The sequence below is a fragment of the Embiotoca jacksoni genome, unplaced genomic scaffold (assembly GCF_022577435.1).
Source record: "Embiotoca jacksoni isolate LCO1_2020_lvr unplaced genomic scaffold, fEmbJac1.0.p SCAF_5, whole genome shotgun sequence".
NCBI lineage: Eukaryota > Metazoa > Chordata > Actinopteri > Embiotocidae > Embiotoca > Embiotoca jacksoni.
In genome coordinates, this window is record NW_027185403.1 from 2230350 (window position 1) to 2242479 (window position 12130).

Here is a 12130-nt window from a genome sequence, read left to right on the forward strand (position 1 = left end):
ACAGAAAAGCATTTGTTGGATGCATGTAGGAGGTCACATTATTTTTGTGAGTCTTGTATTTAATGTAGAGTCCATTTTGTGATCGGCAGCGTTTGTTCAAAGCTTTATTGTGTGAAATATGGGTTGTTGTAAGGATTGTGTAGAACCAAGCTTTTACTAAAGGCTTACAGCTTAAGCATTTTACAGTGTCCAGGCTGAGATTAATGTCACTGTAACTCTCCAACCACCACAAACCTCTTTCATTTATGACCCCAACAGATATGTAAAAACATAAGGCAACAAACAACGCCATGAATTTATGTAGGAGTTTCAACACAATCAACAGAAAACGTGTGTGGAGCAGATGAGTGCCAGCTGTCGAGACACATGACTGCCGGGACTCATCTTAAAGCAGCGAGGCCAAAGGTGAAGACCTCAGATTGACCAGAAACTAATTTAATGACACAAACGACACCGCTAGACAGTGTGTACGCGTAGGTGTGTGTGTGTGTGTGTAGGTGTACAGGCCCATATAGCAAAGTGTGAGCCCAGTGGTAATTTAGCAATTCTCAGCAGGTTGTGTTCAGGGACTATGGGTAGTGTGTAGCTGCTACTGTGTGTGTGTGTGTGTGTGTCTGTGTGGTCTTTCTGGGTGTGTGTTTGGCAGCATGCCATTTCATAGTGAGAGTTCTGCTGACCTTGGCAAACTCAAGATTTCATCCCATTGGTGTCTCATCCCTCTCCTCGCCTTCTCGTTCTCCTCGTCCTCTCACTCTTTCCAAATCCCCTCCCAGGACAGCGTTATTCTCCTCCCTTTTGTGAAAAAAAAAAAAGAAAAAAAAAAAGAGGCAAAACGAACCAGCATATCCCAGAAAAAAAACCCAAAAAAACAGTGCCAGCGTCTCTATCTCTTTCACCTGAATAATTTGGAACAAGGGTGTGATTAAAACAGACAAGAAAGTAGTTAAGCTTTTTAGAGTGTGAAGAATACAGCATTAGTGAGCTTGAATGCAATCATTAAGAAGGCTCTGTGTTTAAAAACCGATGTGGCTGTTTGACTTTTCCTGTCATCCTCATTTCTGCTTGCTCATACTGTACCTTTCAGAGTAAACCATGCGCGAGATCTCATTATTTCAAAACAATGCTGTCAGAAAGACAGTGAATGACAGAGAGGTTTTTTCTGTACTTGTTACTTTCCTCTCGCCTTCAAACTAAATCTCATCAAATAAACCAGCCATGTTAAAGTGACGAAATATTAAGGTTAAAATAATTACAGTGTTAGTTACTTAGGAAATTATCACATATTCCAACAGCTTCATCATTAAGATTTATACTTTTTTTTTTCTTCCTTAACTAAACGAAATGGTGAGCATGATTTTTTTTTTTTTTTTTTAACAGTGAAAATGAAAGAGGTTTTTGATGCTACTACACAGGCATGTTTCTTGCATTTAAAGTTCTGAAGGTTGACAGCAGAAGCAGCCAACCAGTTCCACCTATGGGAAAAAAAACTGCCATAGCAATTCACCTGAAACGACAAGAAGTGCATTGTGTTGTTTGTAAGACGCCTGGCAGTCTGTATACATGTGTATGCTGAATATGTACAAAATATCAACAAGACCCTTCTTTCATAAAGTGGATAAAGTAATTCCAGATAGGGCTGGCCAACATGTTTTTTTTTTTTTTTTTTTTTTTTCGTCTAGCAATAACTTTCATTTTAGGCTTTCGGGGGAAATCTCTTAATTGCAACTACTAAAAGCAACCAGGGGTACTCTCTCCCCCTCTAAACTGCATGAAAACTAAAGATTTGTACCATAATGTGCAATGTTAATTTCTTTCTGGGAAAATTAATTTTATAAAATCGGTAAAAAAAAAAAAAAAAAATGTCATTCAGAATCCAGTATTGAAGTCAAGGTTCAGTACCGCTATAAAGAATAATGGCTGATGGGTTTGCAAATTATTAGCTTTGATAGAGCTAAGCCAGAAAAGATCTAGTATTTTTGTGGAGTCTATAAACAAGCTGTTCAGAGTTACTGAGTCATAAAGAGGTAACTTGTATTTTCTCCAAACAAATCAATAATGTCACTGAAATCAAATTTTGCAATATTATGTTCTATATTAGTCTGATAACATCTGCCTGTCCATGAACCTGCAGGGAAACCGGAATGGTAGTTATAGAAAGTCTAGGATGTACATGTGTTTTTTCTTCTTTTTTTTTTTAATGTATTCAGCCGCTGCTCTTATGTGTGACGCACAATGAGTGGGTGACACAAGCTTCCTGCATGCTGACATTCCAAATGTTTCTGATGTGTCTGTCTTGTAGAATGACACAAGTCATTCATATTGCGTGTCCTCACAGAGGTCTTTTCCTTTTTATGTTTCAGACTGAATCTGCGTAGGCACCTATCCACTCTCCTGGCAGGAAGCAGACATGTTCTTTGCCTCTGTTCCAGTATGGTAAGTTAGTCTTTTGTGTCTGTGTTAGCATGAATAAATGTGTACCTCAGGGGAAAACATCAGGGCTTCATGCATGACTTGATAACCATGTGTGGGCTATAAATATTCTCAGTATTATGAATAGATGCAGGTCAAAGATTACCAGATGCTACCTGCTTAAAAGAAGTACCATTCTAAAAATACAAATGTCTTTCATTTAGGGAGATGGGTGTGGAAACCAAAATGGCAACCTCCTTTTTTTTTTTTTTTTTTTTTTTGCTTATCTATACATATTTAATGAGGAAAAGGAGTTTTGTGGACACTGAAAATATTGGGACACAATTAAAAAAGCCTCTGGCATCCTCTCTTGAAGATGGTATATAACGCGCCCTCAGGTGCACTGAACTCGGGTGAATCCGTGGGAGGCTTTTCAAAATAGGCCAGCAGAACACACTGTTCTTTTCACATTCGGCTTTATTTGAATCTGCCGACAGTCAGAGAAGATATATAAAAAAAACGAAAAAAAGAAACACATTGATTTTGACATTTCTTTGTCAACTCAGCACCGTAGAAAGATGTGATAAAGAACTAATGAGGCTCTGACTGGTTACTGTACAGCTGTCTCATAGGTTTTCAGTCTGTAGTATTTGGAGCAGCAGCATGCAGGATTCTGTCATTTTCTGGCACTGAAAACCCGGCAGTAGCAGGAATTGTACGGTAGAGATGCCTAATTTTTAGTGGCACATTTCATAAATGTTACATACAGTTGCACACACTGATGTAAGAACTCCTGTGTTTGTTCTGGAGAGGTCTCAAAAAGGAGGCGCAAACACTTGTGTCCCCAGGGCTAAACAAGTGCTGGTCGGGGTGATTGCAGTCCAATGGGGCACAAATCCAGAGCCGTAAAGCCGTTCTCTCTTACCAATCCCTGTCATTGTGCTGAACATGATAAGAGCATGCTCACAGCTCCATGCCAACTACCGTGCCCATTCAGCAGTCCCAAATTGTACTGGCGAGGTTAGAGGGGAGAGCATGGCACAGTGGAACGGACGGCAATGAAGCATGATGCAGTCAATTATTGCAGAATCACTGGTTTATGATTATTCATTTATTTTTCAGTATAAGTGGTAACTACATTGATACTGTTTTATTAAGTACAGAAGCAGCTTGTTTTATAGTAATTGCCAATGCAACTAATCAAACATTGGGTGGAAATGTTGCCTGGAGGTTTATGGGGATCTAGTAAAAGCCTGATAGCTCTGGGGAGGGTGACGAAATGGAAGCAGACATTGCTGTCACTAGCCTGCAGTTACTGGTATTGTGCCGACAGTAAAAAATGATCTATACCAACTGTAGCGTTTCAGACAGCTTGAGTCTTCAAAGACACATGAAATGCCAAGTGTGGAACATAGAATGGAAGTCATTTATCTCCCACCTTTAAAAGAAAGTCACTTTTGAAATATTATTTGCTCTGTTGCTGTCATCTTTGACATGGTCAGGTTCGATAAGTTAAAAGGGCAATACGTACGAGTAAGTCACTGTAGCGTCCAGTCTAACTCTTGGCGAAACAGAAGCAACAGAGTTAATATTGGTCTTGCTAAGCTATCATCTTCGAGGTTAATGATGTTCTTTGCTCTGCACAACCAACGTAAAACTTACTTCGTCGAGCAACAAGGCTAGCCATTGATTGTTCATTGTGTGGACTGTCTGCTTTGTTCGCTCTTAAATGATTGTGCATAGCTGTGACAGACTTATGATATGCTAGTTTTAACCAGCAGAATTTGCACTGCACCTCATTTTTTTTTTTTTTTAAGGACTTCCACACAGAGCTTTTCGATGTTTGTAAGTTGTCTTTGCATGTTTCTTCTGTTCGTAGTGTAATCTCACAGAGCAACACACGTTTTACCTACACCTGCCAGTAACATGTTCATTTTCTCCTTCTTTTGATGGTTAATGGCAATTGGTAAACAGCTGGGGGGTGCATCACCGCCACCTTCTGGCGGAAGTGAAAAGAATAGTTTTCAGACAAGACAATAGTAGAATAAACTATTAAATTTCGTTATAACTCAATGACCCTTTGGAACTTCTAAAATCATGGATGAGTTCAACATATATATGCTGGTTGTTGTTAGTTGCTGTGTCCAGTGATTTGTTTTATTTAAAAGAGGACGTGGTAACAAGTGATAGCTCCTAATAGGGTTTACCCCACCTTACCTTTACTGGAAAGACAAACCAACAAAACATGCTATCTTTCAACTGCTGCATACTCAGTGTTGGTTCATATTGTAGCCTATATAGGTTCATATCTTTTTCTTTTTTTCATCTAGGACTTTTCCTTGAGGAGTTGCTGAATGTCAATTGAATTGCTGGGTCTATAGAGACGTCCCATATTTTCATATTATTTGTTCATCAATCAGCAGACTCCAGTGGTGTACAGAGGGGGTATGATTTCAGTTTTTTGTTTGTTTTGTAGGTGTTAAAACTACTGACTTGTCCTACTCGTCTCAGTATCAACTGAGTCTACTTTTAATCGATTAAGAATTATTGCCGACACTCCTGTAACCATGACAGCATTTGTAATTCTTCTTTACACTTAAGAGAAAAGGAGAAGCTTTTTGAAGTTCTTATAATTAGGTGGTGTTTTCTTTATATCTTTTGGGCATTCTGGTCACCTTTGGGGTTTAAGACGCTGACCGTGTAATCATAACATCCCAAGTTGGAGTCAGCAAGGGTACCCTTGTTGCATGTAGTCCCAATTTGTGTCCCCTCACATTTCTTTTTTCCTGCATCCTATCTTGGAAATGCAAACATGCCCCGAAAAGTGAAAAAAGAAAATAACAAAAAAAAATATTGTGAACAGTGTTCCCCACCAAAATGCATTGTCTGTTCTTCGTCTTGTACACAACTCTAAACTTGCAGTTAAAACTGTGCTGCTGTTTTAAAACATCTTTATCAAACAGAAGTGAGACATGCATTTTCTTTTGTAGTTTTATGGCAATTACTTGGACAAACCTTGAATTTATATGAACCCGACTTCAAAGCTGAAAACCAGAAGCCCTGGAGTTAAGAGGTACTTTTATAAATTGTTAATCCTGTTTCATGGATTTGCCACGCTGAACACCTGCATTGTACCGTTTTGGAAACAAATAAAATACACCGAGGTCAAAGAAGTTTTGACAAATGTTTAATTCCTGCTGGTGTATATATATATATGCACACCGTTTAAACAATACAAGAAAACTGTGAATTGATGAGAAACAAACCACAATGACAACATATCTGGATGAGGAGATTAAGTGTATATGTGTACAACAAAATGAGATAAAAATGAACCCCTGCTGTTGTCTTGTGTATATTTTCTACAAAAAAACAAACAAAAACAAAAAAACAGGGATGTAGCACACTTCAACTAGCATTCAACAAGTTATATTTACATATTAACAGTTAATCTACTTGAGGAAAGTAAGCAGAGAGTGCATATAAAACTCCGAATTGGCAACGGAGACTTCAGAAATTGGCGCAAAATTTGATGCGTGGTCTTTGTGAAATGTGCGATCACCAGAAGTCACAAAAACCCGTGTAACACGGGTGCTAATGCCGATAATGCGATATTACTTGAAACATTACACACAATACTTATTCGTTTCCTCCCTCTCCGTGAACATCACTGTGCTGTTCTCGGTTTGTGTGCAACAGGAACACTTTTGATACTTTTCAATTTAACCTCATATTTTATTGCCTTGCCTCTGTTTTGAGTCTGAACAATTCTGCATTCTTGCTTACCAACTTGTGTGGTGTTGCACTTTCGAGGGGGATTGTACTTCTGCACATTACCAAGGGTGTAGACAAGATCACATGAATCACTTCTTGCCTGCACACAGCTTTACTGCAATCATTAAAGTGTACTCAAGGTGTCTCAGAGACAACTAAGTTAGACTGGAGTGAGGGAATTTCATTCAGTAGAAAATGCACAGATCACTATGTGATGTGAAAGCAAGAAGAAGGGGCCGAGGCATTTATATTCACGGTTATCTTCTCAAAGTAAATAACGGGCGGCTGAAGCGGTACCTTGGGATGTTTCCCCCCCCCCTTTTTTTCCTCATCTAGTTTGGGTAGAAATTTGGTTGGGTTGGTGTGTGATTTCATTGCAAAACCATCAAAGACTCCACACTGTGCCCGTCTCCGAAATACTCGTTTTACATTTCTCTCACCATCTCACTTAAATGTAAGCCATTGTTCCACGATGCATGATGCAACTTGTTTTTCCTGTCTGCGGATTGGCACAGCTGCCTTTGTGCACTCAATGAAGACCAAGAATCTTACATTTTTCTTTGAGATAGGTTTAATGAAGCCCTGGGCACAAGCAAAAAGGCAGCGGCGAGATACCGACAGGCCTGTCTAGTGTTGTAATCCTGTTGTAGAAAACAAGGTTGTTGTTTTTTTCTATCAAAGTGGATTTACTTTGCCTGCGCTGCGGTGAAGACAACACGAGGGGGCTTCATAGAAACCTACATAGTTTTGTGAAAAGATCAAAGTCACCGTTAGGTTTTGCTGCAATTTTTAACGTGCACATTCTCACATACACGCATAGAAATAAAAACCTTTATGTATTTTAAAACCTCTGAACTTACCTCGGAGCCCGACTCCGACATCAAGTCTGTTTGATGCCACCTGCTGCATACCTGCTCATGCAAACCTGCGTGTTGCTTTAGACTCGCTCCCTCTGAATAGATCATCATCACTTTCAAACCCCGGTCCCACCGGTGGCCCGGCAGTAGCTGCAGAGCACAGGTTGCCACATCAGAGCTTCTTCCAGAGAACTGACAGTCAGCAGCATCATGCTATGGGGTGAGGAGGTGGCAGAGCATGAAAGGATGCATTAGATGTTATGCAGATCAACACGGAAGCTGAATAGGGTTAGATTTGAGGTTGCCACCGAGCTGTACGCGGCAGATGTAGACAAAGGCGGCGTGAGAGATGGTGACTGTGTGTGTGTGTGTGTGTGTGTGTGAGACGAACCAAACCACATTACGCTCAGAAAAACATTTAAGATCTTCACCTTTTGGAAGTAGTTTGAAAGTGTTTACTTTTAGCACTGAAAGTGAATATCTAGCTTTTTCATAAAAAAAAAAAAAAAGAAAAAAAAATCTGTTTATCACTTGCTTTGTGCGTCATGAGCCACCTGATAACAGTGTTTGCCAAAACTGATTTAACACATGAAAGTGTAGCTTGTTGAGAACAAGTCGGCGACATTGACAATTGTTTCCAGCAGTAACTTAGGAGTGAGGAGAATGTGCAAGAGAAGTGATTATCGATCTCATCGATCTGACACGGTGAAATTTACGGCTCATGCCCGCTGTTGTTTTATCTCAGATGTTAGAGCAGCGTGTCCCTGCTGGTGCTGCAGAGTCTCTGCGGGCCTCCGGCACAGTGCGGCACAACTCGGTTGCCTGTTGGGATAGACACGAGTGTGCAGATAGCAGGAAAACGCATAAATTTGAGCTCGAGTGATAAGCGAGTCGAGCCACGATTGTGACAATATTTGGACGCCGTGACAACATAATCGATCAGTGAAGAGAGTCGCGGCGGACGCGGAGATGATGCATTCTGCGTCTGAAATCACCCACTGAGGCACATTTCGGCTGTATGTCTGTTAACATTGTATCACTCAACTGGGAAAAATATAGGCTCTATTCAACAGATTGAGGCAGGCTGGCTCAACCTTTGCATCCCAGTGTTGCGTCACATTGCATCAGTTCCAGTTACAATTGGAATTTGATAGATTGGAGGCTATTTGTCACGAGTAATCCGCAATACTTTTATCACTGACGCGTTTAGCTATTGCCAAGTGCCTCCTCCGTCATTCTAATGCCAGCTGATTTGTATTCCCACTGCATTTGTCTTTTTTGTTGCCACGGCAATGAAAAGGGGGGGTTTGACAGCAGCGACCGAGTGGCTGACACTTGATTGACAGCACAATGTTCCAGGAGAGAGTCGGGGGGAAGTTATCTGAATATTCAGCATAAGGATTAATCCTCCTCATGTACTCCTGAATATCTGCAGCTATGGATAGACAAGGTAAAAAGGTGTTTGAACATTGTGATGGAAGTTTGATGGTAATTGAAGCACATTGTTGAGAATCTATCAACAATGCCGATAGACAGCGGAGGGCTTGTTCAATTTTGTGTGAATATCGGAGACACTGACGCATAATTGGCTGAACCAAAAAAAAAAAAAAAAAAAGAACCGGGAGCTATTATACCCGCCTGTATGGTGCAAAAGCTCCTTGTAATGTGAAACAGCCAAATGTCTAGTCATTTGAAATGAATACAGAAACTTAAAAGAATATTCTTGTTTGTGGGAATTACAAAAGAAACGCGTAGTTCATTCAGCGGGGGCAGTTAAGGTGCCTGGTTTATTCCCTTATCGTTGCCTTTCGACTGGACATCCGGTGCAGTTTGATGTTTTTTAACGAGAGAGAAAGCACAATGGAACGGCATCGAGCAGCAGCACTTTTAAATAAGATGTAAGGGCATCTCAGTCAGCCGCCTAACTTCTCCGTCTCTGAAGCCATCGCTCTGTGTCTCATTTCCTGGAGTATTGATGTCTTTAAGTGAGCTTCCCAAGTGCCTGGAGGGAGTGGATGCTGTACAGATTGCTTTCAGGAGGCTGGGACACAACCGACTGGCGTAGCTTAACGTTAGGCCCGCGGTCGTGCTTTCAAACAGTGCTAGAGAATTATTTATTTATTTATTTATTTTCGAGGGACAGAGTAATATTGACACAGATGTTTAAATTGTGTTGTGATTTAAAAATGCAGTACAGTTTACATGAGTACTTTCACAAAAGGGAGTTTCATACAAAAATAAAAGATTACTGAATTGCGGGGAATTGAATTATTCGACACACAAAAAAAATAAATCATTAACGATACAGGCCAGGCTTAAAGAAGTGCGTGGATACAAAAGTTGGCTTTGTCCCCGCAGATCAAAGTACTATTTCTTACAGAAGAAAAAAAGAAAAGGAACAAGAGCAGAGGGTTACCAGCAGAGAGATGGTTCATTGTCAAGGAAAGTTTAAAAAAAAATGGAAACAAAAGAAGAATCAATACTGTTGCTCTGCAACATGGCCATGCAGGGAAGTGAATTGGATAGAGGGTTTGGATGGATAGGTGTAAAGAGTCACTGGAACAAGGAACAAATTGTGTGAGCTGGACTTCGGCCAGATTTGTTCTCGCTCCTTGAAATTTGACTGAAAACCAGTGGAATTGGTATTGTTGTCTTTGGTAGACCACGTTCGGCCTGACATGTATGCTGTATGTTGAAATTAATTGAATAGTGGCTCTGCTTGCAACATTGTCGCCATTATTTTCATTTGGATTTGTTGCCGTGTTTAGGCAGGACGTCTGAGAGCCTTTATTTAGGCTGCGTTCAAGCTCCACAAATACGGTGATATAAAACACAAAGTCAGCCTCAGTGGCTTATTCCTTTATGGTGTGTAAATGGGTTTCTTATTCATTCCCCCTCCTAGAGTGATTGGATTTCCCCTCTTTAGTTGATTCATTATCTTTTTCATTATTAATTTAACGGAGGCACCCATGTAAGCCGAAGGATGGATGGAAATCAAATAACTATATTCATATGAGAGACTTGCGCAGGCAAGATCTCAAGACACCATGATGTTGTTACCCAACTGGATGAGGACTGACGGTGATTACAGAAGAGCCTGGGAGAGAAGTGCTGTGGCAGAGAAGCTGGGTGAGTACTCCTGAGAGTGTAGGCAGCTGGACTGCAGTAATTAGTCAGTGAAGCTCTTCGCGGTCAAGGGACAGCTGACCACTGGCCTTGCTTGCTTGGAAGGATGGGAGAGGTTCTTCCCTCTCTCAAGTATGACTGAGATTAACATAGGCAATTACCTGCAGAAATTGCATCCCCTTTTCTTAGTTTAGACAAAGAGAAATACATTGCCTGCCAGGCGGACACGACCTCAACCATCGTGGACTTTTCTGTTTTACAGTTTACTCAGGCCGCTCTCCGAGGTATCATGGATCCACATATTTAAAATGCATCATCACCTTCGATCTTCCACAGTTCTCCTTCAATTCTCAACCTGTTGTGAACAGTGACACAGTGACGCATCGGCCACTTGTTTTACTTAGATTTATAAAACAATACTTTACAGGAAAACGGTGAGGTTATACATAGAGCAGGAAGCCCGTTGTTCTCAAATCCAAAGAGGGAAACAACAGGTCAAAAGTGGCATGAAATATGCTGAAAAGTCATTCACACAGCTTTTCTCTTTGAACAGAAGAACCACGCACGAAGCAATTTATCAGTGTTTTTTTTTTAAAAAAAAACAACTGTTCTGCAGTAATCGTTTTATCCCTGCATCTATCTAACCTCTGAATCTCAAAGAATTCTCTCTTTGCTCTCTAAATTGTTTTGTCCGCTGTCATTTACGGTCGAGCTCATGAGCTAACCCCACGACACCTTGTGAATTTCTTGATGTTTACCTCCTCAAAATCGGAAAAGTTTGGCGATAAGGGACGTAATGAGCGCATTAATGAGCACGTCACGCAAACAGCAACTAATGACTGTGATGCATTTGGGGCCTCATTTGGTGATGGTGTCAGCAGTAGCAGCGGCGGCAGCCGCCTCCCGGCCATTTGAGAGCCCCTGTTTGTCAGAATTACCCTACAAGTCCCTCACAAAGTTCTCCTCGTCTCAGAGCGTACGTGTCTCTGTCAGGGAATGAAGGCAGAGAAGCTTTACATTTGTTTTTCCTTTAACTTTGCAGCAGAGAGTGTTACGGGCGCATGTTCCTTTGAGGTAAAACACAAAGGCTTTTATCAGCTCCTGTGTGGGCTAACCTGAGATTCTTGAGATCAAGCCGGTGCGTTAGAAGATCCAGTAGTAATGGTATTGTTACCCAGGGTTTTTGTTGTTTCCTCAGTGGTCTGCTGGGGAACATCCTCGCTGATTACAAGGACCCCTGTGATTTCACATATTCCCCCCAAAAAATAAAAAATAAATAGCAACAGGGATGACGCCACCTTTTCACAGCACTTTGTATTTATACGAGCTGCTATCAAAGTATAAAATTGCTTTTTCTTGCGTGAAAAGTCTTGCTGTGATGTGACAGTTCTCACCCCCACTGTTTGCTAGCTGTAGTCTGGAATCTCATTTGTTGGTAGAAAAACAATTCTTTACACGATGCAATCATGCATACGATATGTAGGTCCTACAGTACATGCAGACACGTAATGTGGAAGTTTATTAACCCCCTCGCAGGATGTTTTCCTATAAAATTACCAATGTTTTGGTAACACAATAAAAGTGTTGCCCTAATAAGACGGTAGATGTATCCGTCTTATTGTTTAAGTTAAAAGCTTCCTTATAAGTTTCCAATCCTTAAAAAGGAACTGCAAGCAATTTAAAAAAAAAAAAAAAATATGTTTTGCACTGTACACATCAATATGCCAACATAAATCACTCAAATTTGTGTTAGCACTTGATTTTTGTTGGCATACGGTTCAGCCAAATTCTCTGGCCCCTTCCTGACCGTGACATAACAGGCAAGCCTCTGAGGTCTCCGCTGTTTGTTGACCCAGTCAATGTTTTAACAGCTGCTACGCAAAAGTACAAATGCCTCTTACACGGAGCTAATGCTGGTAATATTATGGTCTCAGAAAAAATACATCATGTGTAATATTCATTCC

The 12130-nt window shown here is 40.7% G+C and overlaps 1 protein-coding gene across 4 annotated transcripts in view; it reads left to right on the forward strand.

Annotated features, from left to right (window-relative positions):
- lingo2 (leucine rich repeat and Ig domain containing 2) overlaps window positions 1-12130 on the forward strand; it is a 200557-nt gene that overhangs the window by 32712 nt on the left and 155715 nt on the right. For all 4 annotated transcript variants that reach the window (XM_069171240.1, XM_069171242.1, XM_069171239.1 and 1 more), the window contains exon 2: window positions 2361-2433. The gene's annotated coding sequence lies outside the window, so the exon portion shown is untranslated. The remainder of the gene's footprint in view (window positions 1-2360; window positions 2434-12130) is intronic.